This window comes from Sturnus vulgaris, chromosome 5 (genome assembly GCF_052056855.1).
Source record: "Sturnus vulgaris isolate bStuVul1 chromosome 5, bStuVul1.hap1, whole genome shotgun sequence".
NCBI lineage: Eukaryota > Metazoa > Chordata > Aves > Passeriformes > Sturnidae > Sturnus > Sturnus vulgaris.
In genome coordinates, this window is record NC_142247.1 from 9,560,295 (window position 1) to 9,570,158 (window position 9,864).

Below are 9,864 nucleotides of genomic sequence, written 5' to 3' on the forward strand. Positions count from 1 at the left end.
ATATTGGTTGGGTTTGGGAATGACCTTAAAGATGATCTCATTCCAACCCCCTGCCATGAGCAGGGACACCCTTCCCTAGACCAGGTTTCTCAGAGCCACATCCAACCTATCCTTGAGCACTTTCAGGGATGATCTTTGGCAGGAGTTTTGGAAAGAGAATTTCTCAGTTCACGTAAATATGCCTTGTGTGAATCTGGGTATGTCTTCTGTAAGAGGCTGCTCTTCACCTGTGTCACAGGGGGAAGACAGAGCTGTTGATAGACCAGCTAATTCATCCAGGAGAGGCTGCTAAGAAGGCAGGTAGCATGATCCTTTCCTCTAAGCAAAAATATTCCCATGGAGGGTGTAGGAAAGCAAAGGAAGTGCTGAAAAATGCAGGGAGTCAGAGCTGTTGGGTGGCAAACACCTTGCAGAGATTTCAGAAAGCAAGGGAGAATTCAGCTGTTCAACTGTAACATCAGATGAAAGGCTCTTTCCTGCTATGATAAGGGTTAAATAAATACCATTAGATCATCTGTAGCAGTAATCCAAAAGCAAAATGAACCTCTATTAATTGGGGTTAATCCCCCTGTGTTGATGAGGAATTAACCACACTCGCTGAGCACAAATGATGAAGCCTTGCTCTCAGTTAAACTGTGCAGCCCCTGTTTTCACCACTCGGGACTATGAAGCTGTTAAGTGAGGGCAAAATTTGGCACTGAAGGTACTAAATCCACATTGAATGCATGAGGGGCAGCCCACGTTGGAAGCATTATTCACCACACAAAACAAGCCAAGTTTTTAACATGAGTTCACAAAAATTGCTCATTACTTTGTCTAGTTTCAAGGATTTAGGTTTTAAAATAAGTTTTGAACTGTCTGGTATGACCAGTACACACATATTTAGCAGCAATTTACAAAATAAAAGAACCCTGTAAATGGAAGTATGCTGCAAAATACTGTGTCTAGCACTGCAAATAATCTCTGTTGATTCTTATTTATGTTCTCACTGTCTCAGAGAGGAATTTTAATACAAATCTTGGTTTTGTTCTACACACCACGTTTTGTAAAATAACCACCTCAACTTACTGCTTGTAGAGGTTTGTGGTGTGCCATCTTTGTGGATAATGAAGCAGAAACATGGCTCTAAAGCTGCTGAGCAATATAAGAGTTGCAAGTCCCACGCTTGTACAGCAGAAAGTGAAAACAAACGTGTGAAAATGACAGAATCGGTTTCTCAGGCTCAGAGATTAAATATGTTTTAAAATATCCAATGACAGTTTTTTTCAAGTTATTACAAATATCTCGAATCAGACTTGTATGTGACACAGCTCACTGCTCACATGGAGCATAATTTTTGTAATCTTTGTTATTGCACAAATCTGTTCAATGTGATTTCCATTAAGTTCAGAAAACAGAAATTTGCTCATTTCCACACTGCTGACAGAGCATTCAGAATAACCCCAATAGATGAGCCAAATCTCAGGTCAGAGCATGATCCCTGAGTTTATGTCCTAAGGATAAAACTACCAGGAAGGAATTTTTTTTTTTCTACAGAGTGAGAGCTCAGCTGCCACACTCACAGCATCTATGCCATGCTATCACATGTTTGAAGATTTTAGGAGGAAGAATCTGGTCAACTGGAAAGTTGATGGGAAGAAGAAGTGGGAAATGGATGTGGCAATAATTATTACATGGCCTCCTTGAAAACTAGATCCCTCAAACACTAAAAATGCAGCCCTCAGGATTCCCCTGGTCTCAGGATCTGACTCAGAGGCACTTATTCCCTAGGTCAATAATCTTGGATTCCTGAGACTTGGCGTCAGGACATGGTACTTGTCCTAGGCGGGGGTAAAGGTGAAAAAAAACCCTTCTCCCACCATAATCAGATAACAGCAATTATGCAAGAGGGAGTTCTCATGGGAACAGTTTTGTCTCAAACTCCCATGGCTTTTTAATTTTTTTTTCCTCAGAAAGGGAAGATATGTGTTTGACAAAGGGCCTGCTGCCTGTAGTTTTCTCAGAGAGATGTGAGGGCGCTGGAGAACAGAACTTCAGCAGAAAGAGGAAAAGTCTCATTGAGTAAAGTTTTTCAGTGATCTATTTTCCCTTCACTACAAAATTATGTGATGAAGTTTCCTGACAGAGACCCTGATGCAGGGAGAATTTGCAGGGGAGTGACAATGAAAAGCACCTCAGTACTGAGACTGGATTGAGGAGAGGAGCTCAGAAATCCCTGTGGCTCCTTCCTCTCTTTTCCTGAATGCCCAGGGAGATTCGAGGGTGTCAGTGGCACAAAAAGGGCGAGCAGTGACAGAATAGCTGCAGAACACTCTTTTCCATTCACAACAGTCAGGCAAAGGCAGCACAAGGACAACTCCATCATTGCAGAGGCTGATCCAGGGCATGCCCTTCATCTCCCTCCACGGGATCTCAAAGGGAAGGATCCATAATGCCTTTTCATAAACCAGCTTTAAGAAATATCAAGGCAATGCTGCAATAGTCTGGACCCGGTCCACACAAAATGAAAGGCAAGATCTGGTGGGCTTTTTTAGCTGTATTTGCTGTTGAACAATTTATTTGAATCCAGAATGTACAGGAAGAAATAACATGAATAGTGAAAAATGTCTAAGTCACACATACAACTAATAAATACTCAGCTTTATTCTGATCTCATGCAGGTTTAATGTCTGACTTCAGTGGGATTAGTCCCAGTTTTTACTGATACAATAAAGCTTGGAATTACATCCGTGACATTTGAAAGCAGGTGGTGGGCTCTGTGTGAGCTCAGACTCTCAGTTTCTGTGTGCCATGTAGCTGCTGCCCACGAAGCTCCATGATGGATGCTGATGGAATTATTTAATGTGATAGATTATAGGGACCTACACTTCCATGCTTTAAATTACCTCTGCCCTGCTCATAGGGTTATTGTTGGCAGCTCTCAGACTGATTCAGTGCAGCTCACCAGGCAATCTCCAGGGGTTTTCCATGCCACCAGCAAAGCAATCTTCCCCGAGAACCACAAAACAGAGAATTCAAAATCAACTCTGATTCGTGCTTCAGATGGAACTTCAGTGGCTTGGTTTTGCTTGAAGAAATGATGACAAATAAAAGTTCGACGTGCAGGTACTGTCATTCAGAATTAAATTCAGAAATCCCTAACTACTGCTGGCACAAGAAACCTGGGAGATAAAAGCAACACGTGCACACTGCAGGCTCAGTGAAGATGCTCTTGTACAGAAACAAAACTGTGCTAGGCAACAGCAGTTTATTTGGAGCAAAGACAAAAATCCCAGTCCTGCTGAACAGTGGTGCCCAAGCGAGTTTTTTTTTTAGTTCACCAGAAAGTTCATGGTTTGGGCTTTCCCAGGCATTTTTCAGTAGGTATTATTGAGCATAATTAGCATGATAACTTTTACTACATTAGAGACATTCCAGAACTACAGTCTGAAATAAACTGAAATGATTGATCCTGGTTAAGCATCATATTCTGAATTTTGAAGCCTTTACCAGCCTTCAATATATATAGTGGCTCAGTTTGCAAATACAACTTGACTTTGAAAATTTCCTTGGGATTTTTCTCTTCATATGCTTTTCCATAAAATCTTCATAAATACCAGAGATTTTACAATGCTTAAGCATAATCTGAAGTGTCCACTTCTGTCAGCCCTGAGGTCATCCGTTCTCCCATGAAATGTTTACTAAATATTCCATTGCCCCAAGCAATGGTTTGCTCAGTGGGAACAGTACAGGGTCCATGAGTGAAGAGCTACAGTTCAGGAGGTGTGAATACAGAAAATAACACAAAAGCTGATATCAAGAAATTCACTGGAAAGCCAGAACTGAATCTTTTAAAAAAAAAAAACAAACCAAACTTTAGGAGAGAAAAGCAGAAAATAGGAAAAAACAAAATGCAAAAGTTTGCAAACTTAGGGAAAAAAATAAGCTGACGTATGGTAATAGCAGTAATTGGGTTTTTTTCCCCCCACAAGGTTCATCCCCCTCTGCCTTGCAAAATCCATTTGTTTCCCAACAAAATAAAATATAATAGCTTGAGCTGAAATTCTGCTGTCAGGGAGATTCTTGTGCTTAAGCATTTAGTGGGTCTCTGCTAATATTGTCTGTAGGAGTGGTTTATAGATCCATTCTCAAAAATAGAAAACAAACAAACAAACAAACCAACAAACAAAAAATAACCACAATCAGGATTTACTGAGAGCCAGTTCCATAGCTTGATCTGCATTAAAGTAGACTTAATTCACTCTAAGTGCTTGCATAAGACTTGATCTGAAATAGTCCTTAACTTTACATCCAGTTTAAAGGAAAAAGAGTTGTCTTTTGACAAAGAGCTGGTAAAATTAACCCCAGGCTTAAAGCTCAACACATGCTCAAATGATTTTAGGAATCAGGGTAATATTAAGGTTCATTAGTGATTTTAGTCCTGGAACTTATAGTCGTTCAGTAAAAAACCCCAAATGGAACAATAATATGATCAAGCCTCTTAGTTCCCATCCTATAAATTTTGCTTTCAAATCCCTGGGTAAAAGAAGTACAAAAGATGATCTGTAAGCATTTAAGACTTGATCCAAAGACCATGGAAGTTTGCAAAAAGCTTCAAAAAATTTCTACTGGGTCCTGAGTTATGTGCTTGATAATTGAACCATGGTCAATAAAACACCATGGATTTATAGGGCAATGAAAAGAACACACCAAATAAAACCGATCATTCATTTTTTAAGAAATCAAAGCACAAAATTAGCAGTAAAGCGTTTGGCAGCACTTCACAAATTCTTCCTTGAAAAAGTCATTCAAATGGACTTGGATGTGAATGCAATTGCCTGCACAGGGTGCTGGGGAAAGGGAAGTCAGTTACATACAGAGATAAATGGGAATGCCAGGTGGAAAAGCCACTCTGTGGATAACTGTGGGAACAGCTTTAGACCCAGGGTGAAGTTATTGAGGCCACCTCAGTGACTGAGACGCTCACCTCAATGTCTGAAGGCAAATTGGACACTTCCCTTCAAATGAGGAGTGACAGCAGCACTTTCTAAAAGGTGCTGAGAAAACAGAAAATCTTTTAGGGAATGCTGAGCGATTACTTTCTCCTTGCCTTGTACCTCTTATTGCAATACCTCCTTCAAGGCTGCTAAAACTGCAGGTGAATGTTTTCCTGACATGCTCAAAGACAGTATTTCTCTGAATATATCCCTCCTACCGTCCATATACCCCATCCAATGCTTTAGTGAGTTGCTACAATAAAGTCCTAAGATTTTCCAAGTCTTTGCTGGAAGGCTCCAAAATTTTATAGAAGACTCAGAGCAAACAAAGAGACTTAAATGCTGTTTAATGTCATCCTCAATGCCAGAGTACGTGAGATCCTTCACTGTGAGATCCAGAGGTGTTAGAAGACAAAGACCAATATCTGTCACTGCAGCTGGCAAACTGCTGTCAGGTCAGCACTAACATTTGCTTTCACATCTCTCTTCCCTCCCAGCTAATTTCTTGTTCTGTCCTTATTAGTTTTCCAGATGAATTTATTAGTCTGTCACTCAAGTGTGGGGGACTCTAGGGAAAGGTGGCCAAAACCAGACTGTGAGATTAATTTTTTTAGCCAGCTGGAAACAGCTTGTAATGCTGTAGGCTGGGTACCCCTGTCTTAGGGAGTGGTGAATTCCATCAAAGACTTAGAAAGGACAAAACGAGGATATAGGCTCGTTTTCTGTCAGGATCACAACATTATTTGCAGACCACTTTGTTTGTCTTCTGGTCCAACATGCACTGACAGGCTAAAAGTAGGAACTCCCTATAAGAAGAAAGGAGGTTGGATTAAATGAGAGGGATTTTTGGGACTGTCAGAGTGAAGTGCCCAATAAACATTAATCTAGCCCTTAATAAAATTAATTTTTCCTTAAAATAATAAAAAATATAATTTCTCATCACAGGAAAACATACATTTATATAGTTATTGATTCCCTTTTACCCCATGTGAGTTTTAATTTTTTTTTTTTTAATAGACTCACTGTAATTCCAAAAGCCTCCCATGGGCTGGAAGACTTGTCCCAAGTATGGGTTACCTACAAATCCCGACATTTCAAATTAAGATATTCTGTCAAGAGGAAGTCCCAGGTGCTTTCAGCACAAGTGTGAGCTCTGAAAATGAAGTTAAAGCTGTCAACACTGACCAAAAATGAAAAAATTCGTAAGACAGAAATGGAAATCCCAGGATAAATGGCTTCAATGAGGGAGGGAAGAGAGCAAGGGGTAGGGAAGAGACAACTCCTTTGGAGGTTTGGCAGTGGGGACAAAATGCCAACCCTCAAATGTGCAGTTTACAAATAGGGATGACGAATTGGGTGCAAGACAATGGCCCATTGCTGGGCTGGGCAGGTGACAGGATCAGCCAGCTTTGGAAGACTGACTGAGGTTAAGTGTTTGTTGGGGCCAAGGAGCTGCAGGCCACCCACGCAGATCAAGTGGGAAAGCGCTAATGGGAAAGACATTTTGGGAGTTAAAAATATAACCAGCTCCTTAATCTGGGAACACAGAGCTGTAAAATAACAGCTGGACAGCAAGGCAGAACAAAGTTCTCCTCGGTGGTGGAGTGAAAGGTGGCTGAATGGAAAGACACCGTCTGCTCCATCAGAGCAGGCCCTCAGCCAGCATGGCTACATGTGCAGAAAGGCAGGGCCACATTCCTCTGAGATGGCAGCACAGCTCTGTCCCACAGGCCAGGGCAGCAGCCTTCAAAGTAACAATGAAATATTAGACGTTTTAAAAGGATTTCCCACTATATTGATGTTGTTCCCATAACGCAAGCCAAGGAGTAGGAAGGCAGCACATCAAAACACGTTTGCACACACTTGGGAGCAGGCATGTCTTCTGCACCAGACAATGCTTTCTACTGCCTCTTAGGGCAGCACTTGGGCTGCAAGTCCATGGAAAATCTTCCTACAGCATCTGCACCAAAAGCAGGAGGCTGAGAAAGAAGCCTCTGTTGCTGATGGTGTTTGAAGTGATTCACAAAACCCAGGGCCATGTCAGATCCTGCAGGGATGAGCACTCCCATTCTGCCCCAGTGTGCAGCTGAACCATTTCCACTGCTCCAAGGCCAAAACCTGTCCCGCCATTTAGGATTGCTGTGATAGTCCATGAGCCAGCAGTGCCCTGGGGCTGAGAAGGTCAATGATGTTTGAGGGTGCATCAGGAGGAGCAGTGCCAGCAGGTCAGGAGTGATCCTGCCCCTCTGCCCAGCCCTGGGGGCACATCTGGCCAGCTGTGTCCAGCTCTGGGATCATCAGCACAGGAGGGACAGGGAGCTCCTGGAGTGGGGCCAGCGGAGGCTGCAGAGATGATTCAGGGCCTGGAGCATCTGTGCCAGGGAAAGGCTGAGGGAGCTGGGGCTGTCCAGGCTGGAGAGGAGCCCCAGCTGAGAGGGGCCCTCAGCCCTGGGTGTCCCTGTGTGCAGGGAGGGCTCCGAGCAGGGCCCAGGCTCTGCTCCGGGGGCCCAGCAATGGCACCAGAGCCACGGGCAGGGACTGAGCCCAGGGGGTTCCACCTGCACAGGAGGCACAACTTCTTCCCTGGGCACTGCCTGGGCACTGAACACAGACCAGAGAGGCTGGGGAGTCTCCTCACTGGGGATATTCCAGACCCCTCTGGACACAATCCTGTGCCCTGTGCTCTGGGATGGCCCTGCTGGAGCAGGGAGGTGGCACCAGTGACCCACCGTGGTCCCTTCCAGTCTGACCCATCCTGGGATTCTGTGTATCTGTGTGGGCAGTGGCTGACCCAAGGCAGAGCACAGACTGAGATGTGTCACAATTCAGGATTACAGAGTTCTCCTCCATGTCAGTTCAGAAGCACAAGTCACACAAAGCAGGCACGATGTTGCCATGGCTGTTGCAAGGGGCTTAAATACTCATCTATTAGCAGCACCTCTCCTTGACAGTGAGCTCTGCAAGCACTCAAACCACCACAGAAGAATCACAGGTCACAGGATCAAGGCTCAAGAGCTGAAAACACTCTCAGCACTTCCCAAGCATCACATTTTGTAGCAGCACAGGACACAGGCAACTGATTCTGTCTGCATCCCTGCACTCTCTTTTCTGCCAGCTCGGCGTTCCAGCATTTAGAATGGTTTGGGTTTTTTTTCAGACTGTGGTACATGACATATGCAGAACAGGGACAACTTCTGCAGTTTTCTGTCTTACACTCTTAACAGCTCTTCCTAAATCCCCTGTAAAGCTTGGAAGAGGCACAAAGCAGAAAAGGGCTGTCATCTTGCAGTGTCATTGAATGCTTTAGGATGTAATAGCCACTACTCACATTTTTCCCTGGGATAAGCTGTTGGCATTCCGGAAGAAAAGGGTAAATTGCTGAGCTTACTTATGAATTTCCTGCAGGCTAACCACATTCATAGAAAAAGACTCTGTAGATCCCCTGCTGTTATATTATTTTGTAGGCAAGCCTGTCAGCTCTTTCAATTAAAACTTTTGGTTTGTCATGGAAATCAGGCTTCCAAATAGACTTCCTTTTCCTGCAAATACTACATTTTATTATTCCAGTATCCTCATTATCACAGTATTATCGCATATTACTCTTCAGGAACTAGTTTTAATCCATTCAGTGGCGTCCAGATTTTTAGCTGACAGAATATGGGATGTATCAAGAGTGACAACATTCACTGCTGCTGTTTAGTGACTCAGTGCATGACAGAGAATTGACATTTGTTTGACATATCACATTTCCTTCAGCTACCGTGCCTCTTACTACCTTCATCTGCTACCTCTGCCTTGTATTTTCAAATCCAAGACTACTGCAAAATGAACTTTATGCAAAAAACAGGGCATCTGTCTGGCACCTGTTTTAAGCATTTACCACTGACAGTGAAGCTGCCTGAGCTAGAGAGAAAAACAAAAATACTCCTTCAGATTGCAAGAGAAAGAGCCTTCAGAAGTGTGTTTAATCAGTGTAATCTGGCAAAGTGCTGCATCCTGGAACAGCTCCTGCTCTTCAGTACTAGAGAACAGAGACAATTTTTCAAAGCTATGGACATTCATGCCACAAACGAAGTGTTACAGCATTTTCACCATGATCAAACACAAAAGAAAAGCTAGACTTACCTCTGGGTGAGCCTTTTTGGATCATCACATGTATGAGCTGCAGAGGTGGAAGGAGAGGCATGTGGAAAAGCAGGACAGGTACTAACCAGAACAGGCACCCAGCAGTCAGCACTTGCAAAATGGCTACAGGGAGACTGGAGCAGTTCAGCTCTGAAAGACTTAAAGGGACAGATTTCCACAAGCAGACTGGGGCAAAAGCCTCTGGAAGAGCACAATTCCCCACTGGGAGAAGGCAGGCCCTGGTCCTGGAAATACTGAAGCGTGTCCTTAACTCTAATGTGAGAATTGCTGTGGACTGCAGGCTGTGCAGCCCTGCACAAGCCTGCAGGACTCGATTTACTGATGTGCACAAAGGCACCCAGGGAGTACATACTCCTGCAGGGTGCTTGTGACAGCTCCATCACAGAAGGAGTGAGGTGCCATCACTGCTGAGTTATTCTGACCACTGAAGAGTGCTAAGATACACTCCAGAAGTCCAGAAAGGAAATAAAATAAAATAATCAAAATGCACCCTTAAGATATCATAAGTCGTTGTAACAAACACTGCTCATGTATTCACTCTGATATTTCTAGTTCGTTTTTCCAGCATGACACCCACAACAGATACCAATCTAACTGAAACAATTCCAAAGCACTCGGAGCTGCTCAAACAAGTGAAAATTAACCCCAGTTATGGATTTACAACTCCCCTCTCCTCTACGACTGAATTACAGTGTCAAATATCTTACAGTGAGAGCAGAAGCACCCCAATAACGGCACAGGA

At 43.5% G+C, this 9,864-nt stretch overlaps 1 long non-coding RNA gene across 3 annotated transcripts in view; it reads right to left on the reverse strand.

The window, feature by feature from the left end:
• LOC148223543 (uncharacterized) overlaps positions 1 to 9,445 on the reverse strand; it is a 98,428-nt gene extending 88,983 nt beyond the window's left edge. For all 3 annotated transcript variants that reach the window (XR_015803683.1, XR_015803681.1, XR_015803682.1), the window contains exon 1: positions 9,102 to 9,445. This is a non-coding gene — a long non-coding RNA (uncharacterized LOC148223543). The remainder of the gene's footprint in view (positions 1 to 9,101) is intronic.
• Between the last annotated feature and the right edge of the window lie 419 nt (positions 9,446 to 9,864).